This window comes from Triturus cristatus, chromosome 11 (assembly GCF_964204655.1).
Source record: "Triturus cristatus chromosome 11, aTriCri1.1, whole genome shotgun sequence".
NCBI classification, from domain to species: domain Eukaryota; kingdom Metazoa; phylum Chordata; class Amphibia; order Caudata; family Salamandridae; genus Triturus; species Triturus cristatus.
The window spans coordinates 624,688,603-624,702,754 of NC_140594.1; the positions used below are offsets into that span (position 1 = coordinate 624,688,603).

General features: G+C 46.2%; 1 protein-coding gene across 6 annotated transcripts in view; it reads right to left on the reverse strand.

Annotated features, from left to right (window-relative positions):
• Positions 1-14,152, reverse strand: part of ANK1 (ankyrin 1) — an 826,509-nt gene that overhangs the window by 5,787 nt on the left and 806,570 nt on the right. The window lies entirely within an intron of this gene.

Here is a 14,152-nt window from a genome sequence, read left to right on the forward strand (position 1 = left end):
ATTTTCCACATAATACAACATATGCTGCATAATCTGACAATTTTAAGTAATACATTGATTGTAGCTCAAATGGATCAAAAGTTACTAAAGAATTTGACTTTTGTTGCTGCAAAGTGGACAGCCCTTTGCACAGGTTGACTGATCACCTTTCTCACTACTGCATTTGTATGTTACACTGGTACTAGTAAGGCAAAATCTTTGCAGAGACTGTTAGCATGTGCAAAAATGTCCAAATAATAAAGTATCAGAAAATATACTGCATTACGCTGCAGCCTTTTTTTTGCTGCATAATTTAGTCATCACTGCAGCATAATTTTGTCCTCCTTTGCGGCATAATTTCAGTGGGCCCAAAGCAGGCAGCACATGTTAAAAGTGCTAGTGCATGAAGCAGAGGGACTGTGAAATTTGCAAACATAGTTTGGTGGGCATGCAAATCCTGCATTGCCAATCCCTGGTGGGTTGCAGCTACTACTGCTGAAACAAGGTCAATGGAGGTACCAATCTTTTTAAATTTTATTTTACAGAGTTTTAAATAGTGCAAACATGACCTGAATCGGGTATCAGAGCGCTTTACATAGCACCAGTTGCATTACATGAGGACACATTAATTTTTTTTTGTAAGGCACGCGGAGATTAAGTGATTTGCCCAGAATCACAGGATGTTCAGCGTCATTACCGAGACTCGAACCCAGTTCCCCAGATTCGAAGTCGACCGCCCTAGCCATTAGGCCAACTCCTCCCACCAATGGGTGAGGAGGACTGGCCTCAAGAGCAGGGCCAGCTTTAGCGCTGGTGGCGCCCTGTGCAACAATGTTTGTTGGCGCCCCCCAATGACCACCTCCGCCATGGATTCCCTAACATCCACCCTTTAACAGTGTCCCTCAAGTCTCCATAACCACACTCTCTCTCAGATGCATTTAATTTGATTTACAGCACCACTTATACCAGTGTACGGTGTCAGGGCACTTTACATCACACACATTACACAGAGACAATCAATTATACATGTGTAAATATTACATAAGACAAAGGACTACAAGGTGTAGGAGTCACATGACAACCATACTATAGGCAATATAGTTTAATAGTGATTAGTCTGGAGAAACACAAACTCAGAATTTAAAACTTAATACCATAGTTGGGGATTCTCTTTAATAATCAGAATGGATTTCCATCTGAATAACACTTTTTGCAACATTAGGATAATCAAAGACTTGGGAAAAAGAACCATAGTGCTCTAATTTATACCTCGTAGTTTGCATGCCGCTCTAGATGATAGTTAATAGCTCACTGTTCTATTTTAGGATTTTAACTTATAAACTGGAAGTAACAAAAGGATCTCTCTGACAAAAGCAGTAACCCACTGACCTATTTACATTATGTACACTTTGTAATCTGCATGGTACATGTTCTTTGCAGCAGGCACAGTAACCCTCTGAGCTACCCTTCCATGAGTCAAAACTTCCAATAGACAAAACTCATAGGTAGAACATTAATCACTGGAGCCATCATTACATTTTTATTGTTGCTGAAAATTGCTGGAGGCCACGAAGGAGGCAGCAAGTGCTTTTACAACATAATATACGTGCAAACACAATGCCCCCACCCAAAGTTAGCACCCGATGCTGTCACACCGGTCGCACCAGCCTAGAGCCAGCCCTTCTCAAGGGTCCTGTCACCTCAGTGACAGTCACTTTTGCTCTAAGGTGTGCTGCTTCATGGCCTGCCTGCAAGACTGGAGGTGAACTTCCGTATGTATTGTGGTGGAGAGGCCTTCAAGGTTAACCTCCACTTGCCACCGCTAGGGTCCACCTGCTGGTGCTAAGAAACCAGGGCTTCCAAGGTCTAGCGGGGCTGACTAAGGTCTAGCATGGGAATGTGCTCCCTCAGGAGGATGGTCTGGTGGACTGGTCATGAAGGCTGAACCAGGTTCCCCAGTTCCAAATTCGGCAGCCTTGACCATAGTGCCATATCCTCTCCCGCACTGAACACCATACTGTCCCACTGAGAGAAACTCGCACTGCCTTCAACTACAACCCATTTGTGCCACACTATAAACACCTGGATGCGACTCAATTCAAATTACGAACTAGACAAGTGCAATATGCTGCCTAAAAAAAGTACCAACGTCATGGAAAAAGCAAACATTCACAGAGAATGCAATATTAAATAAAGCTTGTGAAATGTAAGCAGGAACAACATGGTTACCATAACGCTTTTACACTCACTATTCAGAAATCAGTGAGTGCTTTTGCCTTAAAAGTTAAGGACATGACTTCAGGGCCCGGAAGGGACCTATTTCAATGTCCATTGCTTACATCCTTACAAAACATAAGCAGTATGGTTTAAAAAGTCGACATCCGTGAACACAGAGCCACGGTCCAAATTTTGTTTACCAATCCACCCATCAATCAAGCATTGCAGTACCTCCAGGATTGGTGCACTTCCCCACCTGGGCAAAACAATGCTGTTCCAAGAAAGACGAGAAAACAAAAGTAGCGCTTCACTGGCAAACTCTGCAAGGTGACGCTAATGTGTTTGGGTGTGAATAAAATCAATCTGGCCACTTTACGACCATTCTGTCTTGCTTTATTTTGTTATTTATTTATTTTTCATATTTGGACCCTTCTATTACAGAGGCTGCACTTTGGAATAGAAAAATGTCAGAAAAAGATGACATTTCTAGAAAAAGTGTTTTTTCTTTTTTGGATCTATTTCACAGGGGAACAAGTAATCAAAAAGAGGAAAGAGATGTCGAGAACCGTTTCTTGAAGTCACAGTTTTCAGTAAGTGAGGATGAGCTAGAAAGAAAGAGAGAGAAGAAGAGGAAAAAAGACAGGGGGCAGCTGCCAGCAGCAGAGCAGAAGTGGACACTGTCCTTGTCTTCTCTTGGCAAGAAGGAAAAGAGTCTTTTTCCTTGAAGCCCACCAGCCCGTCCCCTAACAGTCACGAATGCCGAGCCTTACCTGTAGGCCTTGGCTATTTCTGCCGTCCTGGGTCGCATGTTTAAAATAAAAAAGTTGGGGAACAGAATCTATTGAATAAAAGAAGTAGGTGCCTGCCGTGTCCTGCCGATCCTGCACCCTTCGACCACAGCTGCAAAGGCCCTAACAAACTTCTTAAGTAAAACTTTATGTGAAACCATCTGTATTCTTTTTAGGTCGAGCCTGGGAAGCGCATGCGCTGCTGTGCGGCATGCTATATTGGAGTATGGAATAGAATTCCCACTCATATTTGTCATTGGCTTGTGTCATTGCCCTTCGTAAATGCTGGCTTATGATTTGTTAATAGGCTTGTTAGTCCCTCCTTAGTACCGCTTTGTCTTCATTTGTAACCTCCCACGAGGACAGGCCCTTTTACTTCTGTTGTTACACGGCACGTCTTCTTTAGGTCTCGCCTGGCGTTAGCAGCGCGCATGCGCTGCTCTCGCCACGCGAGGGCTTCTTGGAATCAATACGGTTCTAGAAGTCGTGTCTGAGCTCCGCCCGCAATTGTGATTGGTGTGCGTCGTTTGTCGTCACTTATTATTCAGAACAGACTTTGTTGATTGTACCGGAGGGTTTTTAGTCCCTCTTGGTTGTCACCCTGTCCGTTTTATGCCACACCCAGCGGGATTGGATCTTTTACTGGCGGCGTGAGACGGTGGGTTTAATATTGACTTGCTGCACTTTTTTTTTTAACTATTGCATGCCTTTCGTTTGCGTGTGGAATGCATTTAACTAGTGGCTTTAACTTAAAGTATTTTGGGGAGATATCGGTTATGTTATTAACGTGTGTTTTTTTGTGTGAGGTATGTATTTTGTTTATTTTACGCTCTTTTTTACGGTATTTTGCGTGTGTGATGTTTTGTTCAGTCTACGCTACTTTGTTACTATACAGGCGCTATTAATTGAATTTGTCTAGTTTTATGGCGCGCGCACGCACGCTTTCCTTCAGATCGCCCCTGGGCTGGATGCCGTTCTATTGTGCATTGTGTGCGCACGCATGCTGCTTCTTGAAGAGTTTGTGCGTGTTTAGGAAAGCCGAATACTCTGCAGCTGTGCTATGTTTCACATTTCCATTGTTGTGATCTGCTGCCTCGGCCACGCTTGTTTTAATGTGCCTTGCTTTTTTTTTTCCGAGTACTTGTTTTTTTTACATAGGCTGCCTAATGCCCCCAAGTCACGTGTGGCAGTTTCAGCCATTATGTTTTTTTTTTTAAAAATCAATCTCGATTTATACAGGGGGGCACTTCTAATACTGTAAACGTCTGCTCAAACGAATGCATCAGGCACACGGCAGTCTTTAGGACACAAACCCCTTCATATAGACTGGGCGGGGAGCCGGCAGGGTCACACGCTGTGGAGGCCGAGGCCGGAAGGTGGAGACTGTTATATTGTCACAAGTGTGAGGAGATGGGTTCATGAGAGGGGAGAGCTCTGCACCTCAGTACCTTGAACGTTCACTGTGAAACGAGCGACGATGCCATCACCAGCTCTAGTAACAGCAGAGCGGTTCTTGGTAGCTCTGTAGGACTTCTTGGCGCTGGATGTAGTATATGGGGGCTTGGCTGGAGCTCTGTTCGGCCTGGCTGGTTGCGGTCACAAGGCTAGTGGTCAGCCTCACTCTGTTTATGGGCAGCCATATTGGTCAGTGAGCAGCCAGCTCGGCCATGGTTCTGCGTGGACTATGTTCGGTTCTGTGGGGGCGGTTGGCCATAGCTCGCCGTCACATGGCTTTCATTTCAATCCACTTGTATGTGGGGGTTGCATGTTTAAGTTTACTTCTTCAGAACGGTAAATATGTGTGTACTGCTGAGAATATGTATGCCAGTACTGATAAAAGCATGCACCCTTCAGGTGGCTGGATAAACGCTCACTACCTGTAGTGCCTGGAGCCTAACAAGGCGCGGGGGTTATGGCGCTTCCGTAAGGCCACAGGCGCCTTAACTAATAAAGATAGCTTAAAGGTCAATATGCCTGCTGCTGCGATCTGTGTGTGGATGCGGGTCGTTGGTTCCAGTGCAGAAATACAGCTCAAGAGGCTAATGCGCCAGCTGCTGCGATGTGGCTGTGTAACTAATAATGGGTTTGAAGTCCTACAGGACAGACCCCTCCTTTAACCCGACCGTAAAAAATTGCTTTATCACTGATTACTTAATTGCAAAGAGACAATTCATTCCGTAGGGTGCGCCGTGGCACTATTTATCATTAAGACTGCCCGCGAGCTGCCCAGGGTGTCCTCTTGACTCGGATTTTCGATATTGCCAAACTGCCACTTTGGCATCACATTATATTTGTGAGCTCGGGCTGGCCGGGCCATTAGACGTGCGTGAAATGGTTGCCACAGGGACAGTTCGCACGAGCTTGAAAAAGAACAATGGCATATTCCCACGGTCACTTGATTGTATAGCGGCAAAACGACGCCCCGTATGAGAGGAGCGCTAGATATAAATGATATCAGACAAACCAGGCTCTCTCTACTGTGGCGGACATGGGTGCCCAGCCGCTGGTGTGGCGCCAGGCTTACTATTGGTTGGTTTTGTGCCTACTGCCACCCAAGGTTTTTTTTTTTCCAGTGTAGTCTGTTTCCAGTTTGAGGCTGATGACTGACAGATGGACCTCTTGAAATAAAGACAACGGCTTGGAAAGTAGAGGAAATCCAACAGACTGCACCTGCTCTGTAAGACACCCTTAGCAGCGCCTAGAGGCGCCCTGGTCGGCTCTGTGTGTTTGTTTATTTTTTTTAATGGCATTCTTTTGTTCGTTCACTCCTTTATTTGTTTCTGCGTCAAGTCATTCAGGCTTTTTTTATTTGTTCGCGCCTTGCATGTCCAGTGAACGTCTTACTACTTGTAACATGTTATAGATTCACGAGCCATTTGTTTTTATATATTCGTTCACAGGATGCTACTTTGCTCAGTCATCCATTCTTTTCCAGCTCGTTCGTTTCTTTATAAGCAGTTGGTTTGTAATTTGTTCGTTCAATAGTTTAATTCCTTTGCATTTCCGTCGTCCATTCATTGATTGTGTGTTTGTTTGTCCAGCATGTATTTTATGTGTGTTAGCTATATAGGTAATCTTTTGGCGTTGGTTCGTTCTCATCTTTATTTATTTATTAATTTAATCTATGTTTTTCTTTCTTTCACTCGTGCTCTTATTTTTCAGTTTCTTCTTCCATTGAGTCTAACGTTTTCCCTTCGTTCGTGCATTCATGGATTTTTACGCCAGTTGTCACTCGCCCATTCGAAAATATGTTAGCAGATTTGTTCTTTATTATTGTATCCGTTCTCTCGTCGTCCTTTCGATCTTCATTCAGTCATTGTGCCCCCTCCCCCCACCACCAGTCACTGCGGGGTGTCACGTTTGGCAAGAACAAGGGTCGCTCACTGCCACTTGATCGCAGACTTCGCATCACTTAATCCGTGACAGAGGCGGGAGTAGTAGGGGAAGTGTAGGGACAGCACTAGAGGCAACTGTAGGGGCAGTAGTAGAGGTAGCGGTAGGGCAGCTGTAGGGGGCCGCTGTAGAGGCAGTTATGGGGGCAGGTGTATGGGTAGCAGTAGGGGCAGCAGTAGAGGCAGTCATGGGGCAGTAGTAGGGGCAGCAGTAGGAAAAGCTGTAGGGGCACAGTAGAGGCAGTCGTAGGGGCAACAGTAGAGGCAGTCGTAGGTGCAGCTATACGGGCAGCAGCAGAAATAGCGGTAGTGGAAGCAGTAGTGGCAGTAATAGGGGCAGGAGTAGGGACAGTGATTGTTTCATTAGTAAACGAGGTACCATTCAGGGAGTGATGGGAGCCATTGTAGGGGTAGTGATGAAGTAGTGGTAAGCAAATGACAATGCCTTTTATTTTTGTTTTTAAAACATAAATAAAAGGCATTGTCATTTGCAATGTCAATAGCTCAAACTCGCATAAATGCGAGACCTATAGCACTGCAAATGCTTGTTTTAGTCTGTAAGCACTATTTTCTTTGATGAGTTTCTCCTACTGCAGGCATGACATACTTTCCTTAAAATTCAGTGCGCCATGCACACTTTCACATTCCAAGCAGCCTGGCACAATGTCAGCCGTTTCTTTGAATAGGTCTTGCATTTACAAGAGTTTGAGCTATAAGCATTGAAAATGACAATGCCTTTTATTTATGTGTTAATTAGCAAAACAGATAAATAAAAGGCATTGTCATTTACAATGCAAATAGCTTAAACTCTAGCAAATTCGAGAACTATTACATTGCAAATGCTTGTTAACCTGGCCTTTCCGCCTTTGTTTACAGTACTGATCACAGTTGTAGAGCATATTTTAAAGTGTTTTCTTCTCAAATTTACTGTTTGAACTATAAACAGATTAAGGGAGAAATATTACCGGCTTTGGGTAATTTGCCTAATTTTTGTACACGCAGAGACATTAAAATACCCTACTTCTAACACTAGTTTTGCCTCTTTCATGTTACATTTTCACATTGTATGTACAGTCCTGCCATCTAGTGGTTCTTCAGGACAATGGCTTGTTTTTCATGTTCACAGTATTTTAAGGGAGATGAAAAGGGTGAAGATTCGATAAAATGTGGGGCTTCTCCAAAAGACGTGGCCAAAGCTGCATAACTAGGAATGCTTGCCAAGAGGCGTGGCCTATGTAGGTAAGGGCATAGCTTGAAACGTAATAAAATCCTGTGTGTCACACAGCACACTCACCACCTTCACAGTATTTGGGTGCCTCTCTGTGAAATGTATGTAATTGAACCAGGCATGTAACAACAACGGACCTATGCTTAAAACAAGCTAGACCTATTGGTTTTGCAAATGCTTGTTAGCAGTATCAATTAGATGGATTAAAAAATATTAGACTGTAAATTAAACGTTACTAAGGAACACTGTCTTTTCCTTTGATGCTGCCCATATCTCAACAGCTGTGGGCCCCTTTCACACATTTTTCCACAATTAAAATTCAAATATATATGACCGCTGCTATGTGCGTGCTCAAAGGCAAAGGATTGAGGGCCTCATTTATGAAAACTGTCGCACTGCTGTGATACAAGAGCAAAGCTAGTTTTCACTGTGCCCTCCTTGCGACACGATGGATGCGCCATATTTCATGTATGGCACTCCATGTCACAAGGAATGATAGATAGGTTAGGAATCCTGATGTATCTGTCGGCGCTAAAGTCACGCATCGCTGAAATTGTGTTGCAACTCCAGCAATGCATGGGGTATTGTATTGTATTGTATAAAGATTTATATAGCGCGGAGAAACTGTAACCCTACGGGTATCCAGGCGCTCTGACCAGATAAGATGTTTTATCGCGCGAGAAAGGTAGATCAGGGACTTCATGCTACTGGGAAAAGGCAGGTCTTAAGGCCCCTTCTGAAATCTGTCAATGACTGCGTCTGCCTAAGAGCGGGTGGGAGTGCATTCCAGCTTTGAGCTCCGACCACCCTAAAAGCCCTCCCTCCCAGTCTACCCCGTTTAAAGCTGGGCTGTACCAGCAGGTTGGCCCTGGATGACCGCAGCTGCCTTACGGGGGAGTACCGGGCAAATCTTTCCTGTAGTGGGATCGGGCCTGTTCCGTGAATTGCCTTATGCACCAAGCACAGAGATTTGAAAAGGACCCTCTCTCTAACAGGTAACCAATGTAGTTCCCTTAGTGTCTGGGTGGAGGATGAGTCGAAATTGCGACCAAGTGCCAGCTTGGCAGCAGCTGACTGAACTCTCTGTAGCCCCTGCAGAATGTAATGGGGGGCTCCGAGGTACAGAGAGTTACAGTAATCCAGTCTGCTGAGGATGACGCTTCTAACAACCATGTTGCGAGAGTCTATAGGCAACAATGGGAGAACACGGCGTAGGAGTCGTAGCAGGCCGAAGCAGGTGCTGGAGGTTTTCCTAGCCTGTGAGACCAACTGGAGGTTATTATCAAATAAAACCCCCAGGTTCCGTACAGTACTAGCTGGGGTCAGTGGAGCTGAGTCTGGTGTAAGCCTAAGTTCCACAGGAAGATTTTGGATCCGTTTCGATGGTGCATAGAGCAGCAATTCAGTTTTGTCTCCGTTAAACTGTAAACAGTTTTTCCGTAGCCAATCCATGGTCTGCCTCATGCAGCTTTGGAACTGCTCCAGAGGAACTGCCTGTTTGCCTTCCAGGGAGAAGGCCAGTTGGGTGTCGTCCGCATAGTTTATCAGCTCCACCCCGAACGCTTTAATGATGGAAAATAGCGGTTGTAGATAGATATTAAACAGGATGGGGCTGATACTAGATCCCTGTGGGACCCCAAATTCCACAGGTGTATTCTCTGAGACAAAAGGTCCCATAGTCACCATTTGGTGCCTTCCCGTTAAGTAGGAGTGAAGCCATTGTAATGCCTGGCCCTCCACCCCAACCTCCGTCAACCGTCCCAGCAGCATTTCATGATTCACGGTATCGAATGCGGCTGACAGATCTAGGAGCACCAGCACGGCGGTGCTCCCTGTGTCAGCCCGCATCCGCAGCGAGTCCAGCATGGTGACTAGTGCAGACTCGGTTCCGTGACAAGGGCGGAAGCCGAACTGGTCCTTGTCCAGCAGACGATTTGTCTCGAGATAACTTGAGAGGGATCTGCTCACCGCCTTCTCCAAGATTTTAATTGGGAACGGGAGGAGAGAGATAGGCCGGAAGCTGGCGGGAACCGCTGGGTCCAATGTTGGTTTTTTAATGAGGGGGGAGACCGTGGCCTGTTTCCATCTGTCCGGGACCGTACCCTCTGCCAGCGACTGATTGCAAATCTGGCACAGCCAGGGGAAGGTCGGGTGGCCAAATAGCTTCCAAGCCTTCTGAGGCAGAGGGTCCAGGGGGGAGCCCGATGAAATGTGCAGTTTTAAGAAACGACTCGTCCGAAAAAGGTGGAAAGTTAGTTAGAGAGCAATCCCGGCCTGACTTCTCACGGGTCGTTCCTTTCCCTGAACCGTCGGCCATTCTATCTGTGCCCCTAAAGAGATCCGTTATCTTCGTCACCTTATCCTTGAAATAGGTGGCGATCTCATCACATAACCTCTTGGAGGGTATAACTTTATTTTCAAGGCAGCTTGGGGCCGATAGGGATTTCACTATTCTAAAAAGTTCCCTCGCCCCATTTGGGGCAAGCGCTATGGATTCAGCGTAGAAGCTCGCTTTACGGTCCAGGATAAGTTGCTTATATCTACTCTGTGCAGATTTCAGCGCTATTTTATCCCTGGCAAGTAGCCCCTTCCTCCATTTCCTTTCGGCCCGCCTACACAGCTGTTTTAGCTGTCGCAGATCGTTATCATACCAGGGCGCTGATGGCCTGCTCCTAACTCTTATCATTTTTTTCGGAATTAGCAGGTCCAGCTCATTGGTTATGAACTTATGGTAGGCATTATAGTTTGCCTCCACCGATCTGGAGGCTGAGAAAAGGCTAACTGTGGGAGGGGTCAGCAGAATTCCAGTTTTAGTCAATTTAACCCAGTTTCTGCCCTCCCTGTATGTTGCCGTGGTTTCAGGTTGTGAGGATATAGCTGTTAGTAATACTTTAAACTGGATGCAGTAATGGTCTGTCCAAATAAGCGGGTGAATGTTTAAAAGCTCAACCTCCGCCTTATTGGCATACAAAAGATCCAGTAAATGACCTTTTTGGTGAGTGGGGGATGTGACTAATTGGTGAAGATCAAGGCCATAACAGGTGGACGTTAGGTCCCGCAGCTGGTTTTTAGTGCTTGCGTCCTCCCGCCAGTTAAAATCACCTAAGACAATCATTTTAGAGTGTGTGAGTGCTAAATTGGTGATTAAATTCAGGAGAGGTTGCATTGGGGTGTGCAGCCCCGGGGGGCGATAACAGAGCAGACCTGTAAGCAAGTTCCCTCTGTCAACTTGTAGAGAGAAGGCCATTGCTTCAATCCCCTCAAGCCCTTCCATTTGTAGCAAGGTCGGACGTAAACTCTCCCTGCAAATTAGTCCTACCCCACCACCCTTACCCCCTTGTCTGGGTTTATGTAAAAACTTAAAACCCTCCGGACAGGCGGAGGCAATCTCCACTACTGCATCTATCCTGGCCCAAGTTTCGGTGAGGAAAAGCGCATCTAATCGCAGATTATCTAGTAATAACGCAATTTCAATGTGATGCTTAACTAGAGATCTGCAGTTCAGCATAGCGCAGTTGAGGGTACTCGGCTCCTTTATGCGTCTATTACCTGTTTTGATTCCTAAGTTGGGGGGTTGTGTGGCACTCATAGTCTGAGTGGGTACCGTATGACCCATCCTACCCCCTATCTCCAGGAGCTGTAATCTAGTATAACGGTGTTGTCCCTCGGCGTCGCCCGCAAGGTCCTGGGTCGTCCTGTGCTCGTCCGAGGCGCGGACGGGCACAGACGGGCTTGCCTTTGCCGCGCTGGCATGTGGCCTCTTTTATGTCCTGCCCCCTTGAGAACCTAGTGCCCCTAGCAGTATGGCGCCCGGCTACAGCCTTCCTGCCTGTCCCAAGATGGCGCCTGACACGGTGTAGGGCGAGGGGAGTCCCGCTTAAGCAGCAGGTGAGAGGGATGTAATTTTAAGTGCAAGTATGCGGATGTACAAAAAAAGGGATAAAACCGTTTTTTAAAAATACATATACATATAATATACACAATTAATCACAGTTAAAAACGAGATCGGATCTATATCAAAAACGTCCCGTGTGAGCTCAGTGCAAAACGGCAATAATTAGCAGCAAGGATGGCAGTATTTCAAGAATATCTTAGCATCGACTGCCCCCGAGACAGCCTCTCGGCAACTCAGCAGAGTATGTCTCGTCAATTAGCAGGATAGGACTGTGCCTATGGCAGTGTGGCATTCTTACGCCTGCCATTAGGCAGACATAAGCTTTTGACGCAGTGGCATCCTAGAAGTGTCACAGTGAAATCTCATAGGTTTGACTGCAACACTGCTACGACCCTTTTTTACATGGGAACGCCAACCTTGCATACGTTATACCTGATGCAGGTATTATGTGACGCAGGGCTTTACAAGGTGATGCATCTGCCTTAATGCGTCACCTTGTAAAATATGGCGCAACGTGGCGCTCTGCTTACGTCGCCGTTGCGTCATGAAAAGTGATGCAACGGCGATGCAAAAGTGTTGCAAGGCCTGCATAAACAAGGCCCTGGAGGTGCATGTTGTCTGCACAGTTTTATGACCTACTGACAGGCACTGTGAGAAATTCACACCGCCTTCAGCCTCAGCTCTCAATAGTGCCCCATCAGGAACACCGTCAACAACTTGATTTCACCCAGGCTCCTAGAAGAGACTCAGTTCACACAGCATACACTGTACAAGAGTCACATATTGCAGGAAAAAAACACAGAAACACAAACACTGGGAAAAGCCAATAATCACCAAAATGACAATCATTCCTGTCCCCTCTCTTTTGAAGCCAACGACGAACGTGCTTTGTTACTATCACATTGAGTGGAGTGACAAGTAAGCTAGAAACCCAACAAAATTAGTGATCTTAGGTAATGACATTAGGCCAGTACTGGGGGTGTTGGGGTGCACAGGTTATATGTCACTGACAGATGGTGGGCTTGAAGAGTAAGTAAGACGTGCTCGAAGGAGACCAGTTACCCTACATCAATAAATCAATCAATCAGGCATGTATATAGCGTGGCTACTCACCCGTAAGGGTCTGAAGGCGCTGAGTTCACTGGTTAGGACCTTAACAAAGTGAAACAAGCATTGGCAAAGCCAATAGGTGTGGCTTGCATTTTGACCCCTGACTAAAACACAAAAAAGACTGCTACAGTAGAATAAAGCAAAACAATTGTTTTCTGTATAGAATGCGCTTATGGGCTAAAGAACTTGTGAGATAATTCTATGTACTTCTGAGATAAAATATAGTCCCTCATGCATTGCAATGCAAGCACACCATGGGAGGCGTAATTATTCACCAAACAGCCAATAGAATAAGGTAGGAGGGGGGAAGTCACTACTCAGTTCTCTGTCGTATAGACATGCACAGATACTCCTTTTAATGTGTTTCTGCTACTTGAAAGTTTGACACAGGTTGCACACCTTCCAGATTTGAAAGAGGTACTTTATGTACTGCAGATGTTATCCACCCAGGCGAGGAAGCCTGTCAGAAGCTTTTGCAGGGCCTGGCCAAAACCCTAATGCATAGCCCAGCTGGAAGATGGCAGGAGCATGCACTTCAAAGCGTAAACAAAGCACACTTGAGGGGAAGAGAAAAGACTCCTGCTCCAGTATCTTCCCCCATAGAGTGGCATGGCAGTGGTTACCTACCTCATCATTATCATTATTAAAAAAGATGTAAAGTCATTTTGCATCTGGAGCATGGGGCTCTGAAAAACTCACAAGCCTGGGGCATACTGCCTCATCTGCCCTCCCATTGTGATGGTCCTTCACATTAGTAACATGGAAAGGGCTTTAATCTGCCACAAGGGTGGTCCCACACACAGCTTCCCTTTCTTATACATTGACAGGGAAACAGCTCTCCGAATCCTCCACCCTTTGCTGGGATGACGTGCCTTCACCGATCCTTTACACACATATGCTACCAGTAGGGGCTCCTTCAACATGCCTGTGAGAGGCAGGGGCTTTGCACCCCCAGGCTCATCTATGGGAAGGCATGAGGCTGGGAGTGTGGTGTTTAAAAGCCTGGATGCCGAACACAGAGGCCTCTCTGTCTACTCTGTTTGTCCCCTCCCTTGTCTGCACATAGTGGCAATTTTCCATACGCCAAACCCCTTAAGTTAGGAAATGTCAAAGGTGCAGTCAGAAAATACTAAAATATCAAATATCCATCATGGACCCCATCCTGTCTTCTACTTTTTGAAGGCCCTGCGCTCCATAGCACCGTCACTTTGAAGCCATACACTTACCACTGCCCTCAGAGCCCTGCACTTTGCAACTCTGTGGTTCAAGAGCCGCATTCCATGGGCCTGTCCCCCAACACACAGAGGCATCAGAGTCCTGTGCTGTCCTCGCCATTCACACCCCAACACAGTCATCCATGTGCTTCCGATCATGGTGCTTGAGAGCGCTGTTCTTCAGAGCCGTGTCACTCGCAGGCCTATTCGTGTCAGCCATGTTCAGTCACTCTTGTCCTCACACCTCATAGCCCTTTACATACCCACCACGCGCACAGGACACATCCAACGACAGCATCGACAGCTAAACAGCCAAACCTTGTCCGTCA